The sequence below is a fragment of the Gavialis gangeticus genome, unplaced genomic scaffold (assembly GCF_001723915.1).
Source record: "Gavialis gangeticus isolate Ggan-Ray unplaced genomic scaffold, GavGan_comp1, whole genome shotgun sequence".
Taxonomy (NCBI): Eukaryota; Metazoa; Chordata; order Crocodylia; family Gavialidae; genus Gavialis; species Gavialis gangeticus.
In genome coordinates this window covers 154,001,265-154,026,827 of record NW_017728992.1, presented here as the reverse complement: position 1 = coordinate 154,026,827, position 25,563 = coordinate 154,001,265, and the positions used below count along the sequence as shown (strand labels likewise).

Sequence of the window (25,563 nt, the reverse complement as noted above, 5' to 3'; positions counted from 1 at the left end):
CTTGGACACTTGACTCCCCTCCCCTCCGGGACCTCAGTGCTTCCCTGACTATTCTCCTTAGCTCATTGAAGTCCACCCTCCTGAAATCTAGGGCTGTTGCCTTGCTGCAGGCCTTTGCCACCTTGCGCTGGATGGTAATTCCAGCAGGCGATGATCGCTGTCGCCCAGGTGGTCGAGCACCCACAGCCCCCTCACCAGGTCATCACCCGTGGCCAGCACCAGGTCCAACATGGTGTCTCCTCTGGTGGGGCTGTGCACCTCCTGGGTTAAGTGGAGGTCCTGCATTTGGGCTAGGAATGTAGGTGAGTGGTCAGAGCTGGCTAACTGCTCTTCCCAGCAGATGTCTGGAAAGTTCAGGTCACACATGATGACTACGTCTTTTGACCTAACTACCTCCGTGAGCTGACTTAGAATTCCCAGTCTAGCTCTTCCCCTTGGTTGGGTGGTCTGTAGTAGACCCCCACCGTTAAGTCCCTTTCTCCTCGACTGCCTCGTATTCTAACCCAGAGCACTTCAGTGTGTCCCTCCTATGACCCTGTGATACTTGATGAGGAAGTGTATTCCTCCTTAATGTAGAGTGCCACACCTCACCTTTCCTCCCTGTCCTGTTCCTCCTGTACAGCCTATAGACCTTGATATTCACCGCCCAGTCATGCGTTGGGTCCCACATGTTTCTGTGAGCCCCACTCTGTCTGGGTTGGTGTCAGCTAGCTGGAGGGTAAGTTCCTCCTGCTTGTTCCCCAAGAAGAAAGTCCTCACCTCCAACTTCCACTATGCAGGAAATGTACAATGGTCACTTTTATATTCATTAAATAGAATGCAACATGATTGTGACAGCAAAATGGTTCAGAGAAATCTTGGAACTCATTGCCCACTCACACATAATAATCTAATTCATATTTTATTGAACAAAGCTCTAAAATATAAAGCATTAGTTGATTATGTGTAACCAAATTATGTTAGATGTCCATGGGTAATTATAATAAAATATTAAAGAAGTTTCATAGCCTAGAAAAAAAAGATAAAAATATACAGCCATATACTTTTGATTTAGTTACTTCAATTTCCTTTTTCTACATTAAAAATGTATATGAGAGCTGCCATCTCAATTGCATAGGATATGAAGCTCTTTTATTTTTTGAGGAATAGCAAGTTAACTGAAGTACAGTCAAGTTGCCAAGAGTCACAAAGACTTGCCGCCACTAAGCTGCACATAAACTGAGTCAAGCTCATGATCCTTCTTTTAATAATAAATTTGGAATCCTTATTAGAAAAAGGTGTCGCTGTCTAGCGCTTGGAGATAAACTATGTTGCAGAAGTCTCTCGAAAAAGATAGAAATAAGTCGCTTAATAAAGTCTAAATCATTCCTTAGGTTAGCTAATAGAAGCACCCGTGGTTATAAAATTAATCAGTCTCTGCTATTACAGCAAATTGGTGAAGATTGTATTGACACATCTTCATCTGCATGTCTCATCAGAGGTGTCCATGCCATTTAGCTACAAAACCCTGGAGGCTTTACTCTGCGCAGAATCTTATAATACTTCAATTAAGGGACACCAAGCTGCCAGCCAGACAGCAGAGCATTTATTTCTTGATGACTCCTTAAGTTGTGCCACAGGCCTATCATTAAGAGAATATTTTTCACAGCATGTTGCAAAGATCCTCATGCCATTAAAAGGAATTGAAAAAGCATCAATTTGTTGTTTCCACCTAACACAGATATTTTTCATTGCTGGAAAAGCCATTAAAAACAATCTGTTTTATTGCGTTCTGAAGAGATCACAGGAAGTACACATTGTGATTTATTTTAAGTATGACATTAGTATTAAAAGCATTGTGAATCTGTAGTATTTGAAATAAATATTTAGGAAAACAAAGCATTAAATATGCTTTTTTATTTTCACTGCAGAATACTTAATGCCATTTTGTTTGATACCTTATCAAATGCCCTGAGGGGATGCATTCTTTCAGAGAGAATGGCAAGGGTCATTGTGACAGATCAGAAAGCTAGTAGAAGACTATACCATGAATGTGGTGATAAGGTGAGGAATTTTGCACTACCGCCTCTTACGTTGGAGCTTTATCTCCAGGTAGGGGAATACGTTTTAGATATTTTCACATCTTTAGAGCCATTTTTGCAGTTTATTATTATTATTGTTGTTGTTTTTGCATCACTCTAACACAGCATGAAATATTTTCCAAATATCCCTGCACCAAATTGCTTAGGGTTAGATCTGCACTTTAAGTACCAACATTTAGGTACCACCTAGATCTTCTAAATCCACTCCATTTGCTGTCCAGCTTTGGAGGTGCCCAAAGTCTCCTGGACACCACCCTTTCTGCCAGTGGATATGACATGTGAAGGACCACTTGATGCCACTGAGATGTTTCTTCTGCTCCTTCCTCTCCCTCCCCCCCCAACATATACACCTCAGTTTAGAGCAAGGAAATAAACCCAAGTCTTCTGCACTGTAGAGCTAAGTAGAGATATTCAAAAGTCAGACCCTGAATTAATTCAGTCTTTACAGGTTAGCCTAACTTGCGTAGATTGAACTGATTTGCAAGTGAATAGATATTCACTTTTGATTCTGGAAATACAGCCATGTGCCTGCAGTGGCTCAGGCTAGAAGCTGGAGAGCAGTAAAGCAAGCCCTCACTTCCCTTCCGCAGCAGCTGCAAGGCTGGAAGGAAGCTGATCTGGGGGGCATGGCCAGGCCCCTGGCAGGCTTCTAAGTATGATTGGGGAGGGGTTTTGTGAGGGAGTGAAGAGGCGGGCTGGATCGGAGGTTTCCCGCCGCGGTGCAGCAGCGCTGAATTCCCTCCCACACGCCCGGAACGCTGGGCAACCCCTTACCGTCTTCAGGTGTGGGGAAGGAGGCGTGGCCCGGATGGCAAGGGCCAGCGTAAGAGGGACGCCAGCGTCGGGAAGAGAGGAGGCGGAGCCGGAAGGAAGCCGGGTGGCCGCAGCAGCGAGAGGGAGCACTGGCAAGCAGAGCGGAACTGTCCGGAGGCACTGTCGGACCTGGTGGGGTAAGGCAAAGCCCCCACAGGGCGGGGAAGCAGGGACGACGGGTCCCAGCGAAGACCCAGGCTGTGCGACGCGGCTGAGAAGGGCTGGACCCGGCAGAAGCCGGGAGCCGTATAGATTGTAGTAGAGGGGCACTCTCTACAGAAGAAGAGGCTGGCCGGTGTTTATGAGGACTGAAAGTTGGCAAGAAGCCAGGGAAAGGACTAAGGAGCCCTGAGAGGGTTCTAGGGAGGAGTGCTCGAGCACTTAGCAGCCAGGTAGTAACAATAGGGCACAGAGGGCAGGGTAGCCCATTGCCCAAATAACCCCTGGCTGGGGAAAATTGATGGCATAAAACAGATATCTCCTAGTGAAAAGGGAGTGACCTACTGACGGGTCCGTTGACCTGAGACAACGACAGACCCGGTGGTACGGGCAAGGGTGTAGGGGTGGTGGAGCCCTCACTGACTAGGGACCCCAAGAGTCCCGGAGTCTCACTTTTGGACTGATACGCGCCGGAGTAAGATCACTGAACCGGAATAACATCAAAGTCGTGGCAGGCGTATCAAGCGCGTACAGGCCGAGAGGAGGGACTCATAGTGATTGGAAAAGCTTTGGGCGAGACGTGTGAAAAGGCAGGTACGGCGTCGGACACGCCGAGCCCGCACAGGTTTAAACCCCCACCCTGGCCTGCAGAGAACCAGCCAGGATCTGCCTGGAGAGGAAAGGGGGAAGCAGCTCTTGCCAGGCTTGTCCCTAAATGGGGAGAGGAGGCGCATGGCCAGACATCAGCCCAGACAGCACCTCAGGGACAGGAGGGCAGGGAGGGGGATTAAACTTCCCTGTCTCCTCTCTGTCCCACTGGCACAGGGACCCCAGGTGGGGTCTGCTCAGCTGTCTGCCCTACTGGCTGCTTGCATGGCGGGGGGTATGGCCAGAGTCAAGCTGGGCAGCAGCCTCAGGCAAAGGCGGGGCAGGGAAGGAAATTAAATTCCTGTCTCCCTTCTCAGGCATGGGCATAGGAACAGGAACCCCAGCTGGGGTCTACTTGGCTTTCTGCCCTGCTGGCTGTTTGCATGGTAGGGGGCTTGACCAGAGGGGGCCGGCATGGCCTGCCATCTGCTCACCTCATCTGGGGCTGAGGCTGTGGCTGTGGGGCTGAGTGGACTGGCCCATCTGCAGCTTGGGTTCGGGCTGCAGGAGCTGTGTGCCCGGATTGCTCCCAGCTCCCTGCACCCATGCCAGGCGGGGTTGTCAAGGAGCTGAAGCTGGCTGGGAAGGGCCCTGCCCCTGTGGCCCAGCCTGACCCAGGTCAGCCCCTCCACACCTGCCCTCAGCAGTGCCAACATCCAGCCCTCCTCAGCCCTGGATGAGGCAGGCAGATAGTGGGGTGGCCCAGGCTGGGCCATGGGGGCAGAGCCCCTCTATGCCGGTGCTGCTCCATGACAGCCTGGCTCAGTGTGCATGGGCAGTGGCTGGCTGGGCAACAGCATGGAGGCGATGTGGCTGCAGCTGCAGGAAGATGCCTTGGCACTGGACGGGCCAGCCCAGATGAGTCTGTTGTGCCCACTGCTGCCCGAGCCAGCTTGGAGGTGCTGGCAGGCCCAGAGCCTGGTAGTTTCCTGCCACAGGGGCTTGTATGCTTGCAGCTGGCACCACATCACCTGCACAGTGCCTGCAACATGTAGGGGGTGTGGTGGCAGTGGCAGCTGTGGGCACACAAACCTCCATAGTGGGTGGCTGCTGGGCTCTGTGCCTGCCTTCAGCAGCACCTGTGGGCCAGTCCAGCTCAGCCCTGCAACCACAGCCCCAGCCCCAGCCATGGGCAGATGGTGGGGCTAGGCTGGCCAGAGTCTGGCCATGCCCCTGTGGTGGGGAAAGGGGTCGAATCCTAACAGGGGGTGCTCTGCCTCAGCCAGGCAGATCCCAGCTGCAGTCCCCTAGAGGAAGGGGGGAGGGAGGGGGAATAAATCCCTTCCCTGCCCCTTAACCTTAGGGGGCCATGTCAGCTGCTGTCTGGCCATGCCCCCACCCCTGCTCTGGCTAAGAGGCAGAGGGGCAGAGCCAGTCTTGCTGTCTGGAGCAGACAGCACAGCCTAGCCCAGGGATGAAAAGTATCTGGGATGCTGGGGGACTGGTTTAGCTTAAACCAGGAAGGGGTCTGGGACAGAAGTTCCATAAACCGGTTTGACCCAGATCTGTTAAGTCTGCTACTATAGTCAACCAGGTTTATCTTTGTGCCTGTCTCCTCTCTACTGTCCACTCCCACACCGCCTTGGCCCAGACAGTTGATCTCGTATGCCTAGGTCCCACATGCAGACTCCAGAGGATACCTCGGTTGTCTTCTGGGAGACCCCCTAACTCACCTGCGATGACTTTGAATGACTCTTCAGTGAAGGGGGTCCCCTTTGGAGTTGCCTCCAGGGTCGCCATGCATCTCAGCATGCACTCACAGGGCTCCAACCTTCCCTATACCCTGGCCAAGTGCCACCCTTGTGAGATGGGCCTCCAGGTCTAGTTTGCGGTCAGCCGCCACAGGTATCTTCTCTGGCCTCTGCGTTGCCCCATGACAGTGGTCACCCTGGACCCCAGTCGGACTCTGGTGGGTGGGCCTGGAGACCTTCGGTTTTCGGGCCTGTTGTCTCTGGTGCCCCTAGTGCCTGCTCCTGGGGTGTTCCTGCGCTGCCTCTCTCTTTTCTTCCCTGAGGTCCTGGCCACCCTCACCTAATGCTGAGGACTTCGCCCACCTTCCCTCGCAAAGGAGATGGAAATAAACGGGCCCAAGAGGGGACTACTACCACTGCCTGGACCCTGAACCCTTCTTCCCTGAAACACCCATCGTGACACCAAATGAACAAACCCACCACCGTGGCTACTAGTGAGGTATAGCCAAAGGAAGGGAAATGAACAAAGAAATGGAAAAGAAGGAGGGGCCCTGGAGAAAACAGAGTGCCCACCGCACTCCGTACCCCTTAGCACCCTTGACACTCTAAGCCTTGGGCACCCTGTGGGTTGGGACCCGTGCCTGCGCCCCAGCCGGGGTCCCTCTCTTACCCTCTCTGGGCCCTGCCTCCACTTGGGTTTATGGCCCCCGTTGCCTGTAGGTAGGCTTGCCCGCCAATTTGCCCCGAGGTTACCATGGGCTCCTTCGTCGGCTCCTTCAGGTCTCACCAGGCTTCTCTGGCTTGGGGCTCCCTGCTGCTCCTGCCACTGCCACTGTGGCTACCACCATGAGCTTTCCTGCTGGCTTCTTTGCTGGCATCTTCAATCCCAGCTGATCCTCTGCTCAGGGATCTCCCACCGCTCCTGCTGCTCCAGACGCTGCAGCCGCCACTGCTGCTGCCTCCGCTGGCCTCTCTGCCAGTGTCCTTGGTCCCCACCGGGCTTCTCTGGGTCAGGGATTCCCCACTGCTTTCACAGCTGCTGCAGTTGCGGCCGCCGTCACCGCTCCCGCCATGGCTGCTGGTGTCGGTGCCACCGCCACTTCCACTGCCATCTGCCGTCCGCTGCGGCTGGTCCTCTCCTGGCTGGTGGGTTCCTGCCAGTTCTCTGGCTCTCAGCAGCCTTCCCGCACTTTTGCGGATCTCTTTCGTCTCCGCCAGGTGATGCCTTCTCATGACGTCACCTGGCTCCCGCTGTATATGGGCGCGGCTTACAAACTACGTGGGCAGTTTCTAGCCCTGAGCTTCCTCGCTCCTCCTGGCCCCTGGAACAGGTAAGTCATTATTTTTTCCTTTCTTTTCCCCAGTTGGGGTTTTGCCTCTGGGCGAGGCTTCCTCTTTTCCCAATCCTGTGCCCCTGGCACAATTTTAAACTAGTTTCAGCCATTTTGAAACTGGTTTATGTGCACTGAACTTATGTTCTATTACAGGTTGTCACGGGATGGGGTCCCCGAGGACAGCTGAGATACCCCTAGGGCCCCTCAACCATGCCAATTTGGCCCAAGGGGCACCCTCTTTTCTCACCCGCCATGTCTTGGTGTAACTGTAATAAATACGGAGGCTGCCTTCAAGTCCAGCTGGACACAGTCCTGATAGACCCCACTAAACCCTGTGGGTTGTCAGACCCCTTGTGGGTTCCATTTCAAAATGGATGTCTCCGGACACCCTCAGCCTTATGGGCTAGATGCATGGCTCCAAACCGCCCCTTTACTACGCCCCAAGTCTCACAGATGGTATTCCCACAGCATCCCTCTGAGGCCTTGGTTTCACTTGGCCTTGGGTTGTCACTGGCCTCTCTACAACCCTGTCTCTCTCTGTGCCCACACTGGCGCTGGGGTCTGCTCTACCCCCCTGTCACTGTGCATTCTGCCACTGGGGTCCGTTCACCCCAAATACTATGCCCTGTCTGGCACCAGGGCCTGTGTATCCTGAATACCGTGCCCTCTCTGGTGCTGGGCTCCCCACACTGTAGTGGGCCCCCAATGAGGCCTCCTCCTTCATCTCAGCCCAATCCACCAGTCTTATAAACAGAAGTCAACATGCAAGCCCCTAGGCTATAACATAACTCAAGCTGCACAGGGTGTGCTCTGTCCCTTAACATTACCGGAAGCTAAACTTACTTCCTCTAGGAGAGCTCCTTCCCCCTTGGCCACTGGCAGAGAACTGCCTTCCTGGTCCCAGGGTTTATACATGTGCCAGGCCCTGCCCCTTCTGGTCAGCTGACTGCTGGCAGGTGCGGGCCAACTCTCTCATTCTTGCTGCCCTGCTAACCCGCAGCTGGGGGGTTCCTGACTGACTGTTAGGGCTCTCTCCCTAGCAATTTCAGCCCTTAAAGGAGCAGGACACCTTAGTGCCCTGCGACACAGGTTTAAAGCAGTTTCTGATCACTTAAACTGGTTTATGTGTAACTTTTGTCCCTGGCCCAGGAGATTATCCTAACTGCCATGTGATGGTGCATTCTGGAGGTGTGGCTTCCTCAAGCTATCCTGTTGGAGCTGTTTCACTTTGCATAAATAATTAAATATTCAGAAAGAGAGAGAACTAACTAGAGCAAGAAGCAAGAGACTGATGGTTAGGGCACACACACACAGAAACAAGGAGAAACAGATTCAGGTAACTTGATCCAAATGAGACAGATCAGGAATGTGAAAACAGGCTTCCCACATCTCAGACAAGACCCTCAATCACTGGGTTAATGGCACTACCTCTCTGGCATCTGTCTTGTTAGGTATCTTAACTCCAGGAGAGGGTTATGGTTAGCAGCTGCGGATCCCACTTGGAGATAAGTGCCTAATTCCTTGGCATTTCCTACTGGCTAACTTACATTGGCCCTGTGCTGGCTTTTGTGAATTCCACTTCAAGGCACTAGCTCTCCCTAATGTTTATGTTGCCTAGGCACCTGTCTTGGGGCTGAAGATTCCACTGCTATAAGCAGCAAAGTGTCCAGTTAGGTATTACAGTGCCAAAGTCTCTCTGTAGATTTAAGATTTTCACAGTAACTGATGGAGAAGCTGATAAGTAAAGGTAACAGCCAATAGGGTGGGTCAGGGGAAGGAAGACCCAACAACAGGTTTATTTTGGGCCTCAGTAGTACTTATTGAAGGAAAAGGCAAGATTCTTATTGAGCTCGGGGGGCTGTAGATCACTTGACTGATGAGTGTGATTTATATAAGACGCTTTAGTCAATGCTGGTCAATAGTATTGCTTTAAAACCTGTTTTGGATCAACCAAAATTAAGTCACTGTTAGCCCTATTGAACTAATTTCTACCTGGCTTACTGATGTGTACCTCCTGTTAAGTTCAAAAGAAACAGTATATTCTCAGCGGGGGGGGGGCGGGGGGAACAGAAATGAGCTCACTTATGTTTGTTCTGTTCCAGATATGGGAATCCCATGGGGCCCTTACATGTGAAAATTCAATGTAAGGTCTCAAACTTGATTTCTTATTGAAACAGTGAAAGAAATAGCTTTTTCTTGGCATCTTCTAGAGTTAGGCCTCATATAAAGACCAAGACCAGGATCTGAGCACCCTAACATGCAGGTTGCATGTGGGTTTGGCCCTCAATTTCATAGCTGTTCTATCTATATAATAGGCTTAACCAAATCTTCACATCTGAACTACTCACATGTTAGGAAAAGAGCAGTCTAAAGTGTTCAGTGCAGCAAAGTGTCACATAAAGGTCAGTTATTCCCAGTACATAAATAAAGTGATTTGTGGAATGTCTTCTGATGATCTCTCCCCCTCAGAAATTAAAAGTATCATTGAACCCATGCTTAGAATACAGAATGGTTTTATCTTGAGACTCAGATTTAGCAGGAAGACCTAGATCTTGATCCTGCAATCTCCAGCTCATATGACTAATCCCATTGAATTCAATGAGATTCCTAACATGATTAAAGACTATTTGCCAAAGTAAAAGTTTCTAGGATTAAACCCCTTATTTGCATTAAGTTGTTTTGCAATGTTTTACTAACAGGAGACATCTCAGCTCTAAATCAGCACTGAGTAGTGTCTTCCTTAGAGAGAGAGATTAAATTATTTGGCCTCCTACTCTTATTTATAAATATAGAATTCTGTAAATAAACTGAAAGGAGCAGCATTTGCGATTTCATCTCTTCAATTAATTTACTTAGAACTAATGTGCTTGGTAAGTGTCAGTTCTGCAGAAGACAAATTTACTGCTTAGAAACCAGGGCCAGACACTGCAACTTTAATTCATGTGAATAGTTACAACAGTTTCAATGGACTATTCATATTAATCCAATAGGATTACTTGCATGAATAATAACCTATGTTATTCAGGATGAAAGGTACCATATAAATGTAAACTATTATAAAAATATTAATAATATGCATTTTTAAAATACCGTAGTTACAACAAAACATGCATTTATCCTGGTAGAGTCATTACAGTCGATAAGGTAAATAGTGCTTGTACCAAGAAATTCCTACTACACATACCAAAATACTTATTTAACTGTGTTACTAATAAGTAGGTTTTTTGTAAAGATACAAATACACATTCCCAAGAACACAAATATTACATGTATTTATGAAAGGGCCTTTCAGGGCTTTCAGGTAAATACTATGTGTGTTTTCTTATTCCATGAAAGCAATTTATTTTCTTTTTTCTTTTGAAGAATAAACAAAACACAAAGGTCCAAATACATCCCTGCAGTAATTCTACTGATTTCAGTGGGGTTTCAGGAGAACCTGGAAGGCAATTTTACACAAATAGTGCCAAAAAAATCTGTTGCAAACCATTCAAAGTTCCCTGTCCACAGATTGTTTTATGCAAACCTTGCATAAAAGTACAGAACCTCCCATGAGCTTCTGTGGGGTTCCACGTGGGTGAACCTGCAGGGTCTTGGGGCCAACATGTGGAATTTCACAAATACCTAAGACATGGGTTTTTTCCCCTTTAACTTAGGTTGCTATTTTATGCAGAGCACTAACAGTATGGGAACATGTCAGCATTTATGGAGATTTTCTTGGCTTAGTGTTAGCCTATCATTTATTAAATGTTATTTTTTTATTTATGTTGTCAACAATGACATTTTATATGGTATTATGAAGATGCAGTCAGACACCATTTTATACGGTATTATAAAGATGTAGTCAAACGCCACCTCTCAATTCAGCTATAAATTAAAAATACTGCAGTCAAGTTGTGTATGAAAATCTTCCCCTGATACCACAATATGTTCAACACAAGTCTTTCAGATTATGTGGGCCAGATCCTCAGCTGATGTAAATCAGCTTAACTCTGTTGACTTCAGTTTGGAGCCATCTGAACCTGCAAGTCTAAGGGGCTTGAAACAAACAGATAAAAAAAAATCCCATTGAAGTGATCACTTTCTGTCACAAACCCACTGCTATGTACTGAAGTCACAGAACATTGCACAGGAAGTCAATCTCTAGTGTGAAAATATTTTACAGGGTTTGCTGACTTATTACATTATATAATTATTTATTATTTTTTGTCAATTCCTAACATATGCAGCTAAATGGTACATATAATTTAAGGGTTTAAACCTCAGCGGTATCCTTTAAAGAGACACAGATAATCCAAGCTCAACATCTGTTCTTCTCCAACTTGAATCCCATGCTTGCAATGCGATCCTCCTACCACCACTTTTCCCTCTACATAGGCTCTCAACAACTTCCTATGAAAGAGACAAAAATCCAGTGTGATTCAAAGGTTACCCACCACACTCTGGCTTGATTTCTCTTTCTTCTCTCTCCCTGTCCTCTACAGCACTCTGTCCCCTACAGCACTTCCCTTTCTCAGTCACTGTGGATGATGATGCCATCCTACCTATCACTTAGGCTCATCATCTAGGTGTGATTTTCTAGTCAGACTTATCTGTAGATACCTATATCTGGGCTTGGTGATTCTGAATCTTGCTGATTCTTTCTGTAGTTATCATCCTACCTACCATTCCACACAGTTATCATCCTACCTACCATTCCACACAGCTAGAACTCTTGTCTAGATGTTCCTTATCTTGCCTGTTGGTTACTGCAACCTTCTTTGCTTTGAGCTTGACAAATGCAATCTTGCCATGCTATCTATTCAGAATGTCACTAGCCAATTTCTTTGATAACGCCACCCCTCTCTATGGATCTTTTTTGCACCCTCGTTTCTTTCACATCCAACTTTTAAAGTCCTTCATGGTGGATCTACCTTTACACAGAATTTGTCATTGCCCGTTTATACAATTGACTAATAATACTATCTTTTATTGCTCACTGATGCAAGTCAACATCTTCATGCTTTACTCTGTGCTGCTCTTTATACTAAGGACACCTATCTCATTACCCTTCTATAGAAACCTTCTTAAAACACAGTTTTTCTGTGATGCTTACATAACCCTGGCAACAATTAGGCTGCTGGTGTGGTCAGACTACTACCTGTCATTCTGAGCAATATTGGCTTATTGTTTCCTTTCACCTTGCAATCAATCTGTACCCATCTCTTGCCTCTTGGTTTAACTTGGATCTAGGTCAGGGACCATCTTCTTGTTCTGTAGTTCTACAGAACCTGGCACAATGGCAATTAGTGACTGGGGCATACAGGTGTTAGGATAATATACATAAAATACCAACATACAGTACAAATGTACGTATAATAATAAATAATAATTCCAGCATCTGACCTTAAGAACATACAGAATGAACAGGCCAGCCTTACATATACAATAAGAGTCAAATGTCATGTCATAGCCACAACTACGCATTATCAAGCCAGATGCCTATTTTCAGGAGGCCAGAATCTGGCGTCAGCATTATACATCATCATATCCAGTAGTATTTACAGCACTTCACCATTCAGGTTATAAATGACAGGAAACTGGGCTCCATTTCCTCTTTAAATAATACTTTTGGTAAGAACTAGGTTTACTTTGTTGCTTGTGAAATTAATGAAGAAGCAGACAGATCTCTATGAAAGGAATGTTGAAAACATTAACAACATGAATGTTGTAACTGGTAACAGGCCCTAGCCAATCCCACTGCTCAACCTTTCTGACTTCTTCTCAGTAAGCTTTTCTAAAGTGACTGTCATTGTAATGTCAAGGTACTGGGTGTCTTTGAATTTCATGAAATGTGGTTTGGACATATTTCAGTTTATGAGAGGGTGAGCCCTGAGAATTCTTTCATGGTACTAAGCAAATCCCACTTTCATTGTCAGGTAAGCTACTTCTGATTTGCTATGGATAAGAGTAACTGCATATGGGCAGTTACTGCAGAACAGCTAACTCACCATAAGTTAATATGCTATTTTAGCTTCTGACAACTTGTTTATATAGCCATAGCTCCCTGTAGACCCTGTTTCAAGTTGCATTGGTTCAATAGAGGCTCTTGGCTTGTCTGTATTGAAGGGCTTTCTGCTAGTGTCCCTTTGCCAAATATTGTGGCTTTACAATAACATTTTTCTATTTTTTGTGTTTTTCACTCTTTTTTCCTTTATAAAAGACTGAGACAAACAATCATAGGGATTAACTGTGACCCCAGTCCTAAAAATATATCTATGTGCAAGTTTAACTTTGTGTATGATAACACCCATTGAAATTAATAGTACCATTCACAGACATAATATTAAGCAGTTTAATGAACTTATAAAGATCAGAGCCTAACTAATGATACACTGGGTGCATCTACATGAGATGCTTTACTGCACATTGGACTTACTTTTGTGCAGTAAAGTGTCACTGTCTAGACGTGAACAGCATTTACTGTGCACTAGGTTAGTGTAATGTGCCATTTTCTGATACTTGTAGATACAGATACTAGAAATCAGTGCATTAAACTAATCTGCCAAAACGCACATGTAGATTCTGACCAGGAGCAAATTGCTTCCAGGCAGCCTGGGGAGCAGAGGAACACAGGAGGAGGGAAAGCTGTCTCTGGCTGCCGGGCAGCTGCCTCCCAGCATAGGGAGATCAGGACTGTCCCAATCTCCACATGGCTGGGAGGCAGCTGCCTGGTGAACTCTGTGTCCCGCTCCTGCCTAGGCTGACTGGAAGCAATTCGCTCCTGGTCAGAGTCTATATGTGTGCTTTGGCAGATTAGCTTAATGCACTGATTTCTAGTATCTGTATCTACAGGTACTAGAAAACGGTGCATTAAATTAACCTACTGCACAGTAATTGCTGCACACATCTAGATGGTGACACTTTACTGCGGTGACCTATCCTGATCTCCACATGGCTGTGAAGCAGCTGCCCAGCAGCTGAGACAGCTCTCTTTCTTCCTGTGTTTCCCTGGGATAGCTCTCCTTGCCCTGCAGAGATTGGGATGGGTTCTGATCTGTGTGGGGCTGGCAGGCAGTTGCCTGCTGAGCCAGGACAGGTCCCTCTGCCCCACAGGGCTCAAGGACGCTCCAAACCCCCCTCACCTGGCAGGGAGCTGCCCACAACAGCTCCTCCCCCCTTGCAGTTCCTAGAGCTGGGACAGCTTGGGGCTGACACCCTGGGAAGCCCGGAGATCCTCCAGGCTGCTGCACTGGGACAGAGCAGGGCAGGAGCAACCCTGGATTTGCCTACTCCTGTTGTGCTCAATTTGCTCCTGATGCAGGTGTATGTATGGACATGTGCCCAAGTGCGCTTTAATAAGCCTGAATTTTCTGTGCAGAAAATTCAGGTTCATTAATTACATGTGTAGACACTCCTACTAAGTGCAATAAAATCCGTGAAGTAAACTCAAAAATACAGAAGTCCTATAGGCAAGTGACATAAGTATTGGTGTAACTTGTGTCAGTGGTAAGAAGGAAAAATGACAAGAACCCTGTAAAATGGGAGTAGTTTTACTCATCTTTAAAAAAGTATGAGCATCTGCAGGATTGAAACCAGGAGTGAATTTTAAATTGATCTCTTTTTAAGAAGCTCCTATAATTGAGCCATAAAAACTTTTTAATATCGCTAAAATGTGCTTCCAAATATGGTAGTATCATAAACATAGTTGAATGCTCATTCATGCTGGACCTTTAGTAATAGACTTACAAGTTACTGTCAAGTGATTTGTTTTCATAAAATGTCTCGTTTTTCATACATAATTTAGACAGTTCCAGCCACAAGCATTATCATGACCTTAAAAAAATATTTTTTGCCTTATATGGAATTTTGTCTTATTCTGGCAAAACTCCCCCACAAAAGAACTGAAGTGCCTCAAACACCCCACTAATGGTACAGTAAATTACATTTTCTCATTTGGAACATTGTAATAGATTTCTCCACAGAGTGATTTATCATGCAACAATTAGGAACCCTAGGGAATTAGATGACCATTTTAAATTTTATCAGCTTGTTTCAATAAACTGTTAATGTGACCCTAATGTTTGGGAAGCACTTTAATATAATCAGATTTCAGTTGTTCAATCTACTGACATTAATGGCTACCTCATTAATCATAGGATTCTCACTGAGACCTCAGAGGCTGTGCTAAGTTCAGTGGACCAATTCTTACAATAATAAAAACAACAGGCAATTTTCAACAGGGAAAAATTCTCACTTTAACTGCAAAATGTTGTTTTTCTTATCCTCCAAGATTTGACAAGGTCATTTAATAATTCCCTAAAGCTTGGAAAATCAGCATTTGTATTTAATTCAGCTTTATTCTTAAATTGGGCAATTAAATAAGGTACAGTTAGAAGAATTCTACTTTTTTGCAATAAATAAATATAGGATTGTCTGAGAAATTTCAAAATATGAGGAACATCATGCAATGGCATGTGTAGGAATGCATACCCTTAGCATGTTAAGGCTCATGACAGTCACCTTGTGAATCCAGAGAAAGTGATATTTCTTTAAAAAAGAGCCATAGTGTTCTACAATGATGGTTCTAAGCAGTATCGCTTACAACATGGATGTCCCAGTGGTAGCCCACGGGGTTAGCACATGGCCCATGGGCTCCCTTCTGGCCTTTGCCCTTTCCATTGCACCTGCTACTACGGTAGTCAGAGGCTCTGGGCTCTCTCTCTCTTCCAGATTCTTCTTCCTGCCCTGTTACCTGCACAGTCGGGGGAGTGTGTGTGTATGTGTGTGTGTCGGGGGGGTGTACCCAGGTGGGCTGCTCCCACAGTGTGCAGCCCTTGCAACATATAGGCCAGGGTGGGCAGTCTTTCACTGCCCAGAAGTTGGACAGCTTTTCCTTACAATAATAATTCTGTGCTGTTTAAGCTTTCCCTGCAGAATACTTCACTAGTTTTTGTCTCAAGACTGGAAATAAGGTTCCAATTACATCCATTTCAATATAGCTCATTGTCTTTTATTCTTAAATGTTGAATTAATTTAACAGAAGGTAATATGATTAACACTATAGTCTACATAACAAATATTCTTAGACGGATTGATAGAATAATGCTGTCATGTACTTGAAAGAGCAAGCAGATTCAGATTTATTAACTTCTCTTTCAAGGCCCAGTGAAATGTCATATTTATTTCTTTATAAAAACCTTAGTCCCACAAATCCGTTCATGGTATATAGCTGGAAACACAAATTTATTTCATTCCAATACAAATTTGAACAGAGGATAAGTATGCCTTGAAGTATTAGGTATATTCCTTTGCTGTGAAAAAGTATCAGCTACTTGAGTGTTTCCTTAGTCTTAAGAAAGCAGTTAAAGAGTATGGGTAGAGAATGCTCAGTATTATTATAGTGTCTCTTAAGAAAACAAAGCACTAGCAAACACCACTAAAATCTTATTAGCAATGAAAATAGGTATACTAGAAGAAAAATGTTCCACCATATCTTCACTTCCTATTGCACAGATTACTGCAGTCAGTGGAAGACCCTTCTGTTACTGAATCATTCTCTGAACCATGATGGATAGAACAATGGACTGAACTGCTGTTGTCCTTGATTGATAACAGTTTTGCCTAATAACTTTTCTTTAAGGAAATTGAACAACTGCTGGTTACCAATGGGAACTAATACATTATTTGGATATGCCCAACAAAATTTAAGAAGTTCTTTTTAAAAGCTGATTTTTAATAGGTTTTGGTTTCTGTATCGACACTACAATGTAAATTATGTACTCACAATTTATAAATTATTCATATTACTGTCAGTCTTGGTTAATTCCTACTTAGTTTATTTGTACAGTTAGTATATCATTCCAAAATATTACAATGGCAAATAATCTAAGAGAATGCATATAATACTGCTGTATTAAATGGAATGTGGGATTTCAGTAAGATTAGTTTGAAAAAGGTAGTTAAGAAGCACATTAACAAGAACAGTGTACATTTTTCTTTTGTTCAGTAATGTAGATAACAATGAACAATAAATGAAATCTCAGCTTCTACTTTATGTGACAATACCAAATGAAGGATCTAATCTTGGCATTAGTTAAGGCAGGGGTTGTCAACTGGGGGTGCGCATACCCCTAGGGGTACTTGGAAAGGTCCTAGGTGGTACATGCGAGTAGGCAGGGATGGAGTGCTGGCATGCACCACCCTGTGCTGCCACCTCCCAGGAGAAGGGTGGCAGGGAGGGTGAGTGTAGTGGTGCCCTTCTGCAGGCTGCACAGGCACTGCCTGGCCAGCTGGATGTGGGGGAGGGGAGTCGGAGCTTGCATGCGGCAGCTGCTGCCACCATCTACCACCCCGCACTGCCGCCCACTGCTCCGCACCACTTTCCCAAGGCCAGTTGCAAATGCCACTCCTTGTGCTGCTGACTGGTGGTGTTTGATTGGCCAGCTGTGAGGCCTGTCAGCAGCCCATGGAGCCGCATGTGGGAAAGCAGGATGTGGCAATGTGGGCACGGGGAGGGGCAATGGGTGGCAGTGGGGGCTACCATGTGCAAGCCCCCCCACCTGCTCCGCATCTGACCACTGCCACCAGAAGGGGTACATTTCTTATAAAAGGTTGAAAACCCTGAGTTAATGTATGAAAAATAGAATTTAATCATGTGGTTGGGGTGGCAAGAGGGGAATATTTTAGCAATATTTTGGTTGGACTTGAAGGCAGCAAAATGAGGCCCCATAATAGAATGGTCATTCCTTGTACCAAGTTTGAGAAAAGAATAAAGTCGTATAAAGTTTGCCTTTTAGAACAGCAAAAGTTGTCATACGACTCTTTCTGGGGTGCCATGAATAGAAGACCATTCACAATATTGTCCAACATAGAATATAGATGAGACAGGTCCTTTTTTTGAGCAACTTACAATCTAGACCAGGGGTCAGCAACCCCTGGCATGCATGGCGAGTATGGCACACAAGGCCATTTTGCTCGGCACATCACCGCCAGCCCGGGCTCTAAGCAGCTGCTGCCAGCCATGGAGCCCAGGCTGCTCCCAGCAGGTGGCTGGGAGGCTGCAAGCCCTGCTGCAAGTAGACCAGGCTCTGTGGGCTGGCTGCAGCTGGAAGACTGCAAACAGCTGCTCCGGGCTCTGGCAAGTCAACACACCAGCACCTTCCAAGGTAGACACTGTGATTGTTTCGGCACTCCAGCCAAAAAATGTTGCCTACCCCGAACTAAACTAAAGACCAGGCTGGCAAACTGCATGCCTGTGTATGCCTACATGAGCATGTAGAAAGCTAAAAAAGAGGTATAGGAAGGGGGGACAGTTACAAAAGTAAAATGATGAGAGAAGACTTTGTATATTCATACTTTTTTAGCTGTGTATATTTAGGATTTTTAGATTCACAGTATTTAAAATTCAAAATTAAAGAAATGTATATATTAAGTGCATTTTAAAAGGGTAGGATTTAAATTTAACATAGGTAAAGATGAATCAGACATCTGAAAGATGGATGCAAAGGTGGTTTTTACATGCCACATAGAAATAGAGGCACACAGAATAGGTATGAAGTTCTGTGTGAGAGAAGGAAAAGAAGAGTTAGAAAAGGATAAAGCGATTTGAACACTAGGAGAGGCTAAGGACAGCTGTAAAAGCTTTGGTGAGACTGTGGCATTTTAATTTTGGCTACAATCCTTAGTGCTTTTTTAAAAGCCTCAGCTTCTTTAGCAACTTTAAGTGTGACTTTACTGTGGGTCCAACACAGAAACAGTGTGATATATGGCTTTAGCATAATACGTGACATTTTTAGCATTGTGTTATCTTCAGTGATCCATCACAGAATAATATGTCAGATTATCCATTGGAGTCCTGGTCTTTTTGCTTCAGGTGATTTTATTTATAGTTTGTGCAGGTGCAGATGAAGCAGTGAATCCAGGCTGGCGTATGAAGAGCAGAACTAACAAAGCATATTCTTTATGGGAAAGTGCTCTCAGTTAGAGAGAGAACTGTCAGCAATGGCTCTAAGATTTAGAATATCATCACTTAGTCCAACATTGATCCAAATCCATGTAACCTCAGAACGTATTGCATGGCCTGTGTTTTTCCTCTGATGTTGTTTGGTGTTTATGTATTTTAGTTGTTCGTTTTTGGTTTCAGGTAAGATGTAGATTGTGGCTTTTATTTGTGATCTTATTATATAATTTTAGCAAATGGTAGTATTTCTCATGTCCTCATCTTCATTGTTATGACTGTCTTTATCTTTGTCATTCTTTCCTTCCTTCATCCTTCCAATGTACTATAGGCCAAAATAATTGGACTAGAATCCAGAGAGCAGAGACAAAATCCAGAATTGAACATTTCTGACCTCTGACAAATTTAGAAACAGGATCTAGATTTAAATTTTGTGGTTTGGTCCCTCAGTAAGCAGGCATGAAGATTGGGGAAGTGGGGAAGTGGCCCAGGTGTAAAGTAGAGAACTGTCCCACAATGAGTAATGGGATACCATGCTAGTAGTCTCTTTGTGTTGAAGAAGGAAGAATAAGATAGAAAAGAAAGGAAAGAAAAGGAAACTGGAAAAAGTGAGATTTACATTGAAAGGGCAATGAAGACCCTAAGGGTTAAGGATCTAGTTACCTTTGATGCACCAGGTATTTATGTAGTTTAATGTGAATAATGTGCAAAAATCCCCTGTGCATTGAGAGAAGAATGGATTCCTTAATGTTTCCATGAGGAATACTTTGAAACCTTCATAAAACATTCATATTCGATAGAGAGGAAAGCCTGCTTTAATAAAACATGTTTACCACTATTATGCTGTGCAGCAGTTGGTATTTTATCTATTCAAGTACCATGTACTGCATACTTGCATTGCTGCTGCATTTTATAAGACTGAGATCACCTTACACTGGATGACTAGTTTGTTTATTTAACAGCAAAAATCCATCTTTCAGCATACTCAAAGTGAAGTATTTTATCTACATAACTATGGATTTAAAATTATGTTAAAAGACCAGATTCTATTTTCTTCCTCCTGGATAATTCATCTGAACAGACTTGAGAAAGCAGATGTTTGTACCAATATTTCCAGCTTCAAAACAAGTATTATTTAACATTTATACTGCAGTAGGGAATAGAGGCTACAAGTAGATTGAACTCCATTGTACAAGGCAGTGTACAAACATACAAGAAATTATATTCCCTGTTCCAAAGGAGTTCAAAACTATGATGGAAAACATTTGGCTTGCATTTATTCCCTTCAGCTTCAAGGTGACAGAGGAAATGCATGGTACAGCCTCAATAGATGCTACTATTCAGAAAGATTTGGTGCCATGCATATAACTTACCTGTGTACCAGAAGTGGAATTGGTAGGGACAGTCACTCAAGGAAGAACAAGAACTTCTGCTCTACCTAAACCTTACTATGTCCTGGTGTGAATTTTACCTTGTTTGTATCAGCATATCTATTTGTAAATGTATGTGTATTTACTGTAAATTCAATATTACTTATCCAGAATTACCTTATTAATATACACACTGATTTTCAAGTGCTATTTTCAATTAAGTTGTGTAGGTATAAGACTGCTATCTCCAATATGCTATACCTTTTGATGGCTTTTGGCATTTTAACATCCTTGAAAGTAAAAGTAGCATGCACTTAATGCTCACATATCATGAGTAAAATCTGCCACACTTCTTGAGGAAATGTTAAAATGTTCAACATCCGTGTTCTCAACAAGTAAATAACACATTATATGGCTACATTATGACCAGATTATATCTATTAGTTACTGCTGTGCACCATGTAAATCTCCAGATTCCCCTGGGAAATGAGAAAATCATTTCAGACTTCAATAACTAACAATCAGTTATTGCTCTGGGCAATAATAAAGCTGAATGCAATTACCTAAAGTGAAGTTAGCAGTGTAACAAATGAAATACAGATTTCTTCCTCTCCTAAAATAAATGTAGCATCTCCTCATCACACACTACTGCATAGCATAATAGGGTCTTCTAAACAGTGTATTGTCTGAACAGCCTATTTGAGATTTGAAATATATGTGATTAAAACTTATAAAAGTTACTTTTTATGACATCACTTGCATGATTAGTGCTGGGAAAGGACTAACGGCTATGAAACTGCAAAAGTAAAACACTCATTCTGGGAAAATAGATTTTAAAATACCATACTCTGCGCTCAGTAGCATTTCTATTTAGTTAGCAAAGGCAATTACACGAAAAGGGACTACAGAAGGTTTCTGTTCATACAAGACAGTTTGGTCAGGAGTTCCTCAAAACAGGTGCAATTTTGTTGATGAAATGCTTAAACTACCATACTTGTTCCATCCACCTTTGGTTTATTAAAACTATTTGTTCTACTTCCATTACAATGTACATTTGTTAGGAGCAAAAAAAAATTAGAATTTAATTTTTTTTTTAAAGTAACTGCCTCTTATGGTATATATCTTCAAATGCATTTGCACATATTTACATTTAGAAGTAAAATAAAATGCTTATACATGTTGTAGGATCAGAACTTTAATACATCACTCTGGAATGTGTGATTTCTATAATGGGTATGAAGAAAATGGATGACATAGAAAGGAATCCCCTTAAAAAACATTCATGACTCAGAATCACGCTCCTTTACCTATATGATTTTGTACCTTGGTACTTAGTATCAAGTATTAATTTTCTATCCTGAATTTGTTTCTAATTAATTATCTGCATGCATTTTCTCTTTGTCACAACAGAATTCAATTATCTTGAAATAGATTTCCCAGTAGAAAGTTAATCCTAACTCCTCATGTTTTAAGAAACCAATTTTTATTTATAAATGCAGTTTGGGTTTGAGCAGAGAATGATCCAGAAAATGAGGATTGTTCTAGTTTTCACATTTGGTATTGAAAAATAGCTTTCCCTTAGGGATTCATGTGTTTTTTTTGGGGGGGCGGGGTTTGGGGACGGGGTTGTAATTCTTAAGATAATTTATGTTGTTAGTTCCTCTACAGCTCTTTGGAAATTGATTACTCTTTCCATAGTATGTGTTAACTATTACTGTTTCGTTGCTTACTAATGTTGAATTGTACAGAACTCATTTTTACAGTCCTTTAAGCAGGGAACATCTTTTTCCTTGTGTGTCTATATGATGCCAAATATAATGGGCCCTGTAGCATTAATACCAATACTAATTTTAAGAGTATCATGCTGTTTATGACCAAATCTTTATGATCTTCATTTCAGTGGAGATTTTAGCTGAATAAAGGCAAAGAAGCTTTCAGAAGCTGCCCCTCATTGAGTCACTGGATTTTACAAATAAATGAAAATGAAAAGATGTGCCATTGTTTGTGCTTACTAACCCTTGGAATTGCCCCGTAAGGTAATTCTATCAGCTATTCAGAATATTTTGATATAGGTTTCCTTTTCATGTTGTTAGTCAATGTTGCTATTCAGAAATAAAATCCATGCAGCCATTAAAACAATACAATAGCATGAAAACTCACAATGTGCAGCAGTTGGGTAAAAGCATTATGCTGAAAAACTACATAATTACAGTGCAGTATTTTTGCAGTTAAATGGAGCAGCGCGTGAAAATTGTTTGTGAGGTTTGCAAAGCTTCTGACAGTTGTCAGTGTATTTTTACTCCAGTTTTGCAAAACAAGAATGAAAATAGGAGTTCTATCTACTGCTCATGGCCTGAGATTAAGGCCCAATCCTGAAAACATTTGCACTTAATTTTCAGATGAGGTAAATGAAGTTCATAGAGGCTCAGACTTGAATCTTCAAAAGTACTGGGGCAAGTCATTTCAGCTGAAACTGAAGACCAGGAACCAGTGACCTGGCTAGGAAACACTATGCTCTAGTAAATGGCTGTTCAACAAAAAGACCTACTTTTTACTTGTGAATCTGATACTCAATTAACTATGATTTTTTAGCACTTTTGCCAGCATTGGAATTGAGGGAATTTAATCTAGTAACACTAAGTAACTAATTACCACCATACTATACCAGTAGAGCATGCTTTAAACAAATTTAGGGACGAATACCTAAGTCACATTACCGTACATGTAGATGCACTAATGTGCATTAGCATGGCATGTGTTAATGGATACTGTGACAAAGGCACCTTCCAGGCCCAGTATTAGTATGGCCCCACCCTTGTCTCTGGGCAAACCTTGTTGATAAATGACTGTGATGTTAAATAGGCAGGAGGCTGCCCTTTGTGTGCCCAGATGACTGTGGGTGATAAGTACACATTCCTACCATCCCTACACATGTCCCATGCCTTGCTGATGTCTCATAGTGTGTTCTCAAAGCCGGGTCAAACTGGACATATACTTGTGTCTCTCCCACACTGCCTTCTCAGGCCACACACAAACCACCCCACTCTCACTGGGGCCTCTTGCACTCTGCTGGCTCTCACCCAGCCTCTTGCATACTGCCTATCCAGGCCACACTCACTCCACCCTACTTAAAGAGATCCTCAGGCTTTTTTATCCACCCCTCGGTCAGCCTTGGCACGGTCTTTTGGGCCTTTCCCATGACCCTCACCTGAATGGGACTGAGTGATCACTCACCTATAGGCCTACTTCACCCCTGGCCCCTCACCAGACAACTATGCTCCTTTCATGGGCCACAACTCCTCCCCTTACACTAGGGCCTGGGGTCTTCCACCCCTTAGGACTCAGCTGCTGCTCCCTGAGCTTAGCTGGCCCCACAACTCCTCCCTGCAACTCTCAGAGCCCGAAGTCTTACAGCCCCTTGGGCTGAGGTGCTCCTCTTCCAGCATGCCTGGTCCACCTCTGGGGTCTAATACCCCATGGGACTCAAGTGCTTCTCAATAAGCTTACCTGGCCCCCCCTTAAATCTCCTGGAAACCCACCTGAAGTTGGGGGCAGCGGTTTAGGTGCCCTGACCTGCCTTACATCAGGAAGGTTCTTGGTCCTAGTATTCATGTGCCCCTGCACTGCCACAGGCAGGACCACCAGGCCTCCCTATCCCAGCAGGGTGCAGTTTTAGGTCATGCGCAGGACCAATGAGGTCTCCTTCTTCCCCACAGCCTCACGCTTACCTCCTAATTGTTCCTGAAGCCAGAGCTCAGCAGGGCAATGTTTCGTTCCTGCTGGCTGATCTCATACTGCTCTGCTCTTATAACAGAGCTCTCCAAAATAAACGTTCTCCAAAATGGCCACTCTCATCAGCCTCCTGGCAGCTCCCTGCTCCAGCCCTTAAAGTGACAGACACCCAAAAGGGTGTTCTGTTACAAATACACACTGTGTTAATACACATTAGTGCATCTGCATGTGCACTAGTGTAGTTTTGCTATTCGTGCCTAAATTTAATGTGCCTTAATGTGCATTAGCATGTCCACATGTAGATGCATGCCTAAATCATCTTCATGATTTAGGATGGCATCCAAGCCTGCCTTACATCCCTATGAGAGCAAGATGACAACTCTGAGTATAGAGCCAAAGATATTACTGAACTTATACACTTCATCCTCACACATAACAACTTGACTTTCAATAACTAACACTTCCTTCAGGCCATGGGCACAGCTATGGGCACCAAAATGGCCCCAGAGTATGCCAAACTTTTTATGAGCTACCTCAAGTATTGCACTATCAAACCCTTGCTATACTTAGGTATATATCAATGACATCTTCATCATTTGGACTGAAGACCTGCAATCCCTGATTGAGTTCCATCAGAAATTCAACAATCATCACCTCTCCATCCGAATATCTCTTAAATACTCCAACAGCAACATCTTCTTTTTAGACACAATGATCAGTATCTAGAATGGTAAAATACAGACCATGTTATACAAGAAACCCACAGACCAACATACATATCTGTACAGAACCAGCAATCACCCTAAACACACCAAGAAAGCTATGATATACAGCTAAGCCCTCAGATACCACTGAATTTGCACTGAGGAGAACACCCAGGATTGCCAACTCACAAATCTTAAGAAGGCTTTCACTCAACAAAGACACTCCTCCAGAGAGATAGACCACACATTTGAAAGAGCCACCCGAATACCATGTGAAGAATTGCTGCAGTACAGAAGGAAAACCCCCATGAATTGCACACCACTGGTTATGACATATCACCCTTCCCTCGAACCTAAATGGAAAATCCTCAAACAATTGCAACCCATACTAGAAGACAAAATTCTTAAAGAGATCTTCCCAGAACCACCCATCCTAACCTTCAAACAGGCACTGAACCTTGCTAATCTCATCACCAGAAGCAAACTTCCTACAGCCCAAAACACACCAAATGGATCCAGACCATGCCATGACAAGAAATATAAAACCTGCCCACATATCTCCACCACCCCCACAATAATTACAAACCATAACAGAACCATCAGCATTCCTGGATCTTACAACTGCAGCTCCAGAAATGTCATATATCTCATCCAATGCACCAGATGCCCTGATGGAAGATATGTAGGAGAGACCAAACAAAAACTTCACACAAGAATGAATGCACACCGGAAATCTATTAAAGACAAAAATACCCAATTTACTGGTGGGGGCACATTTCTCATAAGAAAAATGCTCTCTCTCCAATCTCTCAGTTCTAATCCTTTTCTAATAGAAAAGTGGGCAGTACACAATAGGATGCAGTACAAAAAGGATAAGTGCAGAGTGCTGCACCTAGGGCACAAAAATATCCAGCACACCTACTGGCTGGGAAGTGACCCTCTCAGCAGCACAGAAATAGAAAGGGATCTCAGAGTCATAGCAGACTCCAAGATAAACACGAGTTGTCAGTGTGAAGAAATCATCAGCAAAGCTAACTGCACTTTACCATGCATCAGTAGATGCATGACAAACAGAGCCAAAGAGGTGATACTTCCC

At 44.0% G+C, this 25,563-nt stretch overlaps 1 long non-coding RNA gene across 1 annotated transcript in view; it reads left to right on the top strand.

Moving 5' to 3' along the window:
* The window catches only part of LOC109305038, a 212,758-nt gene that overhangs the window by 158,141 nt on the left and 29,054 nt on the right, over positions 1 to 25,563 (top strand). Inside the window, exons 2-3 of the long non-coding RNA XR_002099545.1 lie at positions 1,911 to 2,043; positions 21,932 to 22,067. This is a non-coding gene — a long non-coding RNA (uncharacterized LOC109305038). The remainder of the gene's footprint in view (positions 1 to 1,910; positions 2,044 to 21,931; positions 22,068 to 25,563) is intronic.